This window comes from Solanum pennellii, chromosome 11 (assembly GCF_001406875.1).
Source record: "Solanum pennellii chromosome 11, SPENNV200".
In the NCBI taxonomy this organism is placed as follows: Eukaryota; Viridiplantae; Streptophyta; class Magnoliopsida; order Solanales; family Solanaceae; genus Solanum; species Solanum pennellii.
The window spans coordinates 53,547,818-53,557,306 of NC_028647.1; the positions used below are offsets into that span (position 1 = coordinate 53,547,818).

Consider the following 9,489-nt stretch of genomic DNA (forward strand, 5'->3'; position numbering starts at 1 on the left):
TATTCTTGTAAAATTGTGAGTAAATATGGTGTTTCTTGTCTTACTATTTCTTTCTCTTTTTGTGCATGTTACTGTTAGTTAATGTTTCCCTACATTCCTTTGTCACTTTGTTCATAACAATTTTGTTTCTTTTTTGTGATCATCATCATTTCATTATGTGATATTTTGTTTACTATTTCAAACTCCTCTTAATAGTAAACTACTTGATCATTTAATGTGATGCTAAAGTTAGAACATTGAAGATTAGGCTTAAGCTTGGGACCACTTATTTAAAGCATAGCTAGCTTACCTTTCCCTTCTATTCTATTTTTATATATATTTATTTATTTCATATATATATAAGAGAACTGAAAAGATTTGTTTTGTTTTATTCAATTTGTAAGTGTTTGTAATAGCTCATTTTCTCATCTATAGCAAAGCAAAAAAATACAAGATATACAATAATCACAGGATCAATATTTTTGCAAGTGTTCATTATTAATTTCTTTTTTTTGGTATTATGTTTTTTGATAAGAGATTTTTATTTGTGTACCTAATAGGCTTAAAAAGAATCATTTTGTTTTGTTTAATTTATAAGGGGCAATAGACAATATAATTTCCTCGGCCAAGTTTGAATTAAATCAATTAAGATTAGAACTTTATCGAACTTATTTAATTATTATTATTTTGATATGATCAATATTTAACATGATTTCATGGGATATTGCATTTTAAAAAATAATGAAAAGGCATATGGAATCACTTGAGTGGGAGAGAATAGACTAATTGATCTTAAAAACTGTCTCTTTTTGAAAAAACGGAAACAAAATATGCTTTAGGATATAAAAAGCTGGAGAAATACTGTCCAACCACTTATATTTATTAGAAGAAAAAGGATGAAAACAAATATCTGCATGAAGATCTGTCTTTCACTAAACATAGTAATCTTAGCTTTAAGATTCTTAGGACCATTTGGCCATAGATTTTATAAGTATTTTTAAGATCTGTTTGGCTATTATACATGCTTTGTACTTTAAAACAAGGTAAAATGGATAAATGTATTTTAAACTATTGTAAATGATTACAAATATTCTTCTTCAGATTTTTTGGGCATTGGTGTTTATGTCTTTCAAAAATTAGAACTATATATCTTTTATATTAACGGACATACACGTGTCATAATCTTCTCCACCGATCCGATATTTATTAAATATTGCATCGATAGATAAGATTCTGTCACATGTTCCTATTTAGCCTCCCCTTAGAGTATGACAGATATGCTCTAGTTCTTCAACGGCAGGAACACCAATTACCCAAAAATATGATAAAAAGTATCGACATACCGAACTATTTACGATAGTTCAGGAATATGAATATAATTTGTGTCATGACTTTGCATAATGTGTTATCCAATTTACTGTAATATCAATAATTTGATGTCAAATTTATCAACAATTTTTGATAAATTATGAAAATAAATTATTGTTTAGTGTATATTTTTTCAAAAAGTAAAATATATAAAAATTCTGACCAAAAAAATAATCCAAATTTAATTTGCTCAAAATATTTGAATATGGCCAACGCTAGATTGTAATTACTTTAGATTAAGGTGGAGCCTGTAACAGATAAAAAGACTATCATTAAAGTTAGGCCACTAATCATTGTGCCCACCAACTTTATTTAAGAAAATGAGTGAACATAATTCTTTGATAATTTGAATTAATTTGAATTGAAAGAAAATACTTTTTATTATAATTTCATGTTCCAAACGTAAAAATAAAAGTTTATGATTAAAAAAACAAAAGAATGATAAAACTATATATATAAAAAAAAATCTTTTAATAAAAAAGTATGAAAGTAATTAAAGGATACTAGAAAAGTGAATAAATACAAAGTTTTAATATAGTTAGTTCTTCTCTCGTTATCGATGAGTAGTTTTAGATGTGATGACCCCTAATTTTCTAAGGAAAGTGAAAGAGAGACCCTACCAATAATGTTATATGGACACTCGTGGTACATTTTTGTTTCTCTAAACTAAATATTCTTGGTGGAAGTAAAAATCTTTTTCCTCTAATTCTTGATACCTTTCCTAAAAAGTGAGGAAAATTGTGGAGGGGAAATTATTAAGAAAATCAGTTGGAAATTTGTGCTAATTGAGATATTTACAAGGAGTTTATTGAGAAAATGACAAAAAATGGTTCTTTATCTTGGTAGTACGTTCATAATAGTCTCGTAGACATTAGTTGAGTAATTTTAGTCTTTTAAGTTTATTCAAATTGAGTATTTTTTTATCTTCTTTAGATAATTATCAAGTTTTGAGTTTTGATAATAAAAAAATTCTATATTTTAATTAAATTTAATTATTACAATTTGATAAATATTTGTCGGAGTTCAAAAGTGTTTATTTTTTACAAATTAAAAAAATTAAATAGCTGACTTCAAAAGTGTTTATTTTTGAAAAATTAAAAAAATTAAATAGCTTAATTGACACTTATGAAACTATTATAAGCCCTACTATCGAAGATAAGAAACAATTCTTCTCATTTTCTCGAGTTTAAAGGAAGATAATCAGTTTCTTGGATGCTTCTGTTTCAAAATAAAACAAGAAGTTTAAATAAGAAATAATTCTTCTTTCTTCAAATTGTCTCTAATTTTTACACCTCGTTTGGATAGTTGTTAACTACTATATTGTTACTTTAAATATAATATTTGCTTTGATTATTATTTATATTTTATTGTATCGTATCATTTAATTTTATCATTTTGTTTTTATTTATTATTTAATAACTATAATTCTTCGTTAGGGAATGATACAATCTATCCAGACATTATATCCATCAAAACAATATAATACAATACAATGCAATATGATACATTATAAAACAATACATAGTAATGATTCAAACAAACTGTTAAATGACTTAGGGGTTGTTTAGCTGAATGTATAAAAATAATGCTAAATATATATAGTGTATTTAGTGATGTTTATATTAGTTATTACAAAGAAATAATTTCTTATGCATTCGTTACATAATTTCTTAAAAGAAAATTATTTATAAAATTTACCTCCACAAATATGATTAAAAAAGAAGACATAGAAATCGTTTAAGGGGCAATTTTATCTTTAATCATGCTAATCCATGAATCAAAAGTCTTTGCATTAATTTTGCCACATGTATTTCTATTTATACGTAGGTTGAAAAAATAACCAAACAAGATATTACTAAGTACTAATACACAAAGTTAATGCATGCATTATTTTTTCGGATATACTTTACAAATGCAAAAAATAAAAATAAATTCTAATCTTATGGAAGGAAAATGCTACCAAAATTTTGCATTTGAGAATTTCATACCATTTTCAAATATGCACATCTTTAAATCTTAAACTTTCAGATCTTCAAATTTTCAAACTTCAAACCTTTGAAACTTTCAAATACAAACCTTCAGATACAATTATTAGAATATCACATACTTCCAATTTTCAAATATTAATATCTTCAATTAGCTAGTGTCCAAATGATCAGATAATTAGGGAATTGATTTAATCATTGTCATTAATTCATTGTTCAAGAGTTAGTTATAAGTTGAGTAGATGGTTGTTAGGAGGCATGCGATGGCAAAGTTAGTTGAGTCATTCACATGTGGTGTGATCCTTCCAGATGCTTCTAAATTCAGTCTATAAAAGCATTGATAAATGATTTAATAAGTATGTTTTGATTTATCAAGATGAGTAATCTTCCTTTTGTTCATAACTCTTCTCTGTTCATCTTTGCCTAGAGAGCTTCTCAGCTCATAGTTTAACATGGTATCATATCATTCGTTCATGGTGCTATAGCTTAAATTAGTTATCTCTTAGTTGTGTAGTTGTATCGTTGAAGGTTCCAGCAATGATGATCGCAAAAATTTATCGGAATGATCCTTTATACATTAGACTTTCCCTTTAAATAGTCATCGGTACATTTGGTGTTCCATGTGTCCTTATTGAAGAAGTGTACTGGAGATCTGACTTCTATTGCACCTTAAGAGAATCTTTGTATAAAGGGAAGTCTTTGTATCAAGAAGTGTCGTTTGAGATTTTGGACTGGCAAGTGTGAAAGTTGAGAAACAAAGAATTTGCGTCTGTAAAAGTGTTGTGGAGGAATCAAATGTTGAGGGTGATACTTGGGAGGGCGCGACCGATGATATCCCGATCCTCATCTCTTTTCCTCCAATCCTACTCTAGGTTGAGGTATTTAGCTCCTCATGTTCTTTATTTTGGATTCATAAATCTAAGTCATCCTCATGTTTTTATATGCATGGATGTATGTGTTATGAAATGATGTTTTAGCTTGGAGTCGGTCTTCCTTCTTGGTTATATGCATTCATGTGATTGTTTTCATGTTGGGTTGGTAGATCTCTTTTCCCTACTCTTTTCATGGTAGCTTGAGTCCCATTCGAGCACGAATGTTTCCAAGGAGGAGATATTGTAACACCACATATATTAGAAAAGGAAAATACAACATTTATAGCTCTTTTTTGTGTTCTACGGAACCTTCTATGGACCATTGAAGGCAGAGACGGAGCCAGGATTTTCAATGAGGGGGTTCAAAATCTGTATAAATAGACACATGAAGTAACTGAAGGAGGTTCGACATCTACTGTATATACATATAAAATTATTTTAACCATGTATAAATTATATAATTTCCCCCTTCATACAAGGTGGCTCCGCCCCTGAATTAGAAATTAGAAGGCATCCGTAGAAAAGGGGTCGTATTTTTGGGAAAATCAAAGTTCCAGTACCTCAGTCTATGGTTGACCACGATAGTCCGCCAAACTTATTACGAGTCGTAGATAGGTTTGGTATAACGTAACAGTCCCAAACATAGAGAAGTTTAGGATCAAAGTTGAGTTCTACGACTAGGTCTACGGACTGTAGACCAGTCACATCAAAATTAATCTTGAAATTATGCTCCAGTACTTGGTCTACAGTTGACCAGTAGGGGTGGTAGAAAGTGGTCGCACCCGAATTGTTAGTTATTTTAAAGGGGTTTTTGGATCTTTTCCTTGTGTGTTTAGTACCTAAGTTACGTTGTTTTAACCCCTATTATAAGACCTTTATAAGATCCTAAAAATTATCCATTCTAAGTCACTCTCCTAAATCCCATATTACCATATCCATCGCCTCAAATTATTTCTCAGGCTAAGGAAGAAAAAGTTAGGGTTTTCGCCAAGGATTCTTCAATTCACCATAGCAATTGAGCCTTGATCTCTAAGGTATGTTAGTATTAACCAATGACTCCCTTTCCTCCATTGGGTACACGAAGATCCTAATTCTTCTAGTTCAATTATCAATTCAAACAATCTTCATGGGTTCTTCTTAATTATGACTCAATTTGCTATTTTCTATCTTCTATTACATGAATTGAAGTAATTACATATTTGTTTAGTTGAATTCATATGAACCCATGAATGATTCACGATCTTTGACTATGAACACATGATGAAGCTTCTATAGATATGAATTTATGAAGATATGTATGTTTTAAGGATGTTTTTAAATGGAAGTATCAATGAGATCGTGAAAGGTTTTGTCACATACTATGATCATGATTGTGAAAGATTTCTCAAATAAGGATTCATAAGGTTGAAAGCTTTTCTCACTTAAGTTGAATCAAGATTTAAGGAGCAATTCTAAATGACTTTTGGTTGGATTGGTAGCTTAATTGTGTCTTTCCATTGATGATGAAATGAATATGATTAATGACTATTCTATAAGATTTTTACTTAGCACTGAGAGGATAATACTGGATAGAGGCTCTCCAGTTAGTAGAGGTTGAGTCTCTAGTAGAATCTCTTTGTCTCTAACTACGTGCCCCAGTAGGATGTCTTAGCTACTCGATCCATGTAATCTAGAAGCTTATAGTTCTTACCTTGAAAAGTAGGACATCTCTTTTTTGGTGTGGGATAGACATTGAATTCCATGTTTTAGCTCGCATGGTCTATATCAGTTAATGGTAAATATCCCACATGAATGAACTGGGTTACTTCTCACTAGGTGTTTAAAGTTAAAAGCTTGCATTGACCATGATTATGAGTTGTGTTTTCTAAAATCTTATTTATACCTTAGATTGGTCATTGCATTTCATATAAAGTTATTTTAGCATGATTTCATATCGTATATGAATTGCTATCATACTTAGTTTATTCCTTACACTAATGCATACTTGTTCCTACATTATTTTACTAATGTAATGTCCGTCGCTCCTATCTCACATACTTGTGGATAGTTGATCTCCTTTGTCAATTCGAATATTGCGAGTCTTCATGTCGAGGACCAAGACACTTTCATAGAATTTTTTTATTTAAATTTTCAAATATTATACGTGGTGAGTGTGTTACCTCTCAACCACTTCTTTTGATTTATTAGATGGTTTGTTGAGAATATGCTAGACTTTCACTTTGTCTAACTCTTTTATGATATGAGAATGCCTCTTTTGAAATCTTTATTTCTATTATCTCGTATGATGTATTGCCAAGTGGCTTGTGTAGATCTTTTCGAAATTCTATACGCCATGTTACACCTTGGATATACTTTGGATCGTGACACGTCCTAACCACTCCTTATGATGTATTAGATGACTTGTTGAGGCCACTTCTGCTCTGTCAAACTCATTTATGATATGAGAGTGCTTACTTTGAAATCTCTATTTCTATTATCTTGTAATATGTATGTTAAAGGGTTGTATAGGGACTTTCAGAGTCATATACGTCATATTACACCTAGGGTATATTTTGGTTGTACAATATCAATCCAAACTAGATTTATAATTAAGTTACAAATAGTAGGTACACATATTCAAATAATCTAATTTGGAACAGAAATTATGATGACTTGATTCGTCGTTATTCAAAGGCAACTCGTGAGGAATTCCAAGAATTTTAAAAATTTGGTGCGAAAATTAAAATTTGAAGCACAAGATAAAATTATTTAAATTTAAATTGATCTAGGCTGACGTCAACCCGCTATAGCAGGTAGCCTCCCACTATGGCGGTGTTACTAAAGCGCTTGTGTGGCCTCTATAGCAGGGTCGATGGACAGATAAAATAACTATTTTAAAAATTTTCTCCTCCCACTTTGATGAAGATAAGATGCAAAGGTTGTTCCAAAAATTTTGTTAAGCCACTCTTAGCTTGGGAACCTTGGAGGAAAGGGATTTCGGCGAAGGGGAGGTTAGAACTGATGAGTCAGTATTTTACCGACTAACTGGACTCAAATTCATGAATTATTGTTATTTTTAAAAGCTTATTGAAGGGTTTTAGGCCCTTGTTCTCTTGAATGCATGCATTCCTTAGGAAAAACAAGTTGGGTGGATTTAAAGTCGAAAATCATTGAAGCACACTGGTGTCCCGCTGGAACAACTGATGTTTTACCAGCTAAACACCAACTTGAATGGAGTAAAATTGCCTTGGAGAAGTGTTGCAATTGGCACAATGCAATGATTGATCAGTGTGTTGGTTCCGATGCAGATGCTCTTGTGAGCTTGAAGGTTAAAATGAAAGGTGATTGATGATGCTTTACCATTTAGGATCGGCGTTCCACCGATTAAGCACAAGTATGAAGAGGAAGCTGAATGGGGAAAAGTGAGATTATGCATAACACGAGAAATACTTTGTTTATCAACCAATTAAGGTCATTTGCAATAAGCACTAGATTTCAAAGTCATTTCTAATTGTATATGTTAATTAAAGGCAAAATGATTTAATGGACCCCTATACTTGTATGTGTTTGTATTGTGGATCCTTTTACTTAACACTTAACCATCTAAACCCTTAAACTGAATCAAAAGATGAATTTTAAATCCCTCTTATCATGTGTGTAGCTCACTCTCCCTAAAATAGATGACATGCCAAATCCATGTCACATAAATTAAATAACACATCATAATTGTCTTTATTAACTATTTTCTAAAAATTATTAACCAAAATATTAAATAAAAGTAAATAATTCTTTAAAGTAAATTCTTTTCTCTGACCTTCTTCCAATTTCCGTCCACCTCTCCCGACCAATAATCACCATCACCACTATCCTCACAGCCACCATTAAATCTACCCTCTTAGTCTCTTTTTCTACAATTCAAACTTGTCTTCATACCGAAACAGAGAGTTATCAAAAATGGATGTCTTGAAAAGAAAATCTTAAATTAAATCTAAATTAATCTTCGTTTATATTCTTTTATTTTTCTTTCTTCATAAGCCTTTTCTATTTGAAAATTTTATTCTTAAATAGAAGTGTTTGATGAAACTAAAATGAAAACAATAAAATGAAAGAAAAAAAAGAATTTGTTGTGAACCTTAAGAACAAAAGAACAATATAAATACAATAAGAATATATAAGACAAGATAAACAATATAAGGTCACTTTCTTTTTTTCAAATGTATTCTACATTATTCTCAAAACCATTGTTTATAGGATTACATTGAGGAGTACGAAAGGGTGTCATAAACATTATATTTAACCTTGAGAATTACTACCCATTAAGGAGGAAATAAACCTAGAAGTTATGGTCATCCATTTGACCACATTATCAACAACATTACTACCAATTATAAAGGATGAAATTAACCTAGGAATTATGGTCATCCATTTGACCACATTATCAACAACACTACTACTCATAAAGAAGAGGATTAACCAAGGAGTTATGGTCATCAAACTAACCACCCAAATGATTTACAACACTCCCCCTTGAATTACCGTTGACAGATAATATGCCTCGTTACAATCTTACTAATAAAAAATCATATCGAACATGTCTCATGATACACTTTATTTGCTGCCTCGTTAAAAACCTTGCCAGGAAAACCCTTTGAAATAAAACCTAAGCCAAGAAAAGAACAGTGCAACGAGTAGTCTATTTTCCCTGTTGCAAATATCATTTAATTTCTTGGAGTCGACGCATTCCAATCTTGGATACTAACTTTTCAAATGTTGAGGTTGGTAATGCTTTAGTAAACAAATCATCTAAATTATCAATTGAGCAAATTCGTTGAACATTTATTTCACCTTTCTTCTCAATATCATGAGTGAAAAAGAATTTTGGTGAAATATGTTTTGTTCTGTCTCCTTTAATGTATCCTCCTTAATCTGAGCTATACATGCAACATTTTCTTCGTATAATGTAATTGTCTTTTTTCATAGGAAAATCACACATTTCTTGAATATGTTGAGTCATTGATCTCAATGAAACACACTGACAACTTAATTCATGGATGACTATTATTTTTGCATGATTTGAAGAAGTAGCAACTAATGTTTGATTCATTTAACGCAAATAAATATATAGTTGTGCCTCCATATGTAAATAAATAACCTGTTTGAGATCGAACTTTATGTGGATTAGACAAATATCCAGTATCTGCATAACCAATCATTTCTGACTTGGATTTATTAGAATAAAATAATTTCATATCAATGATTCCCTGAAGATATCTGAATATATGTTTGACTCCATTCCAATATCTTTT

General features: G+C 30.5%; 1 long non-coding RNA gene across 1 annotated transcript; it reads left to right on the top strand.

Moving 5' to 3' along the window:
* The first annotated feature begins 3,716 nt into the window (after nucleotides 1–3,716).
* On the top strand, nucleotides 3,717–7,832 carry LOC114074963. Its single transcript, XR_003575342.1, has 2 exons — nucleotides 3,717–4,210; nucleotides 7,492–7,832. It is a non-coding gene; the product is annotated as an uncharacterized LOC114074963 (long non-coding RNA).
* Nucleotides 7,833–9,489: the final 1,657 nt, after the last annotated feature.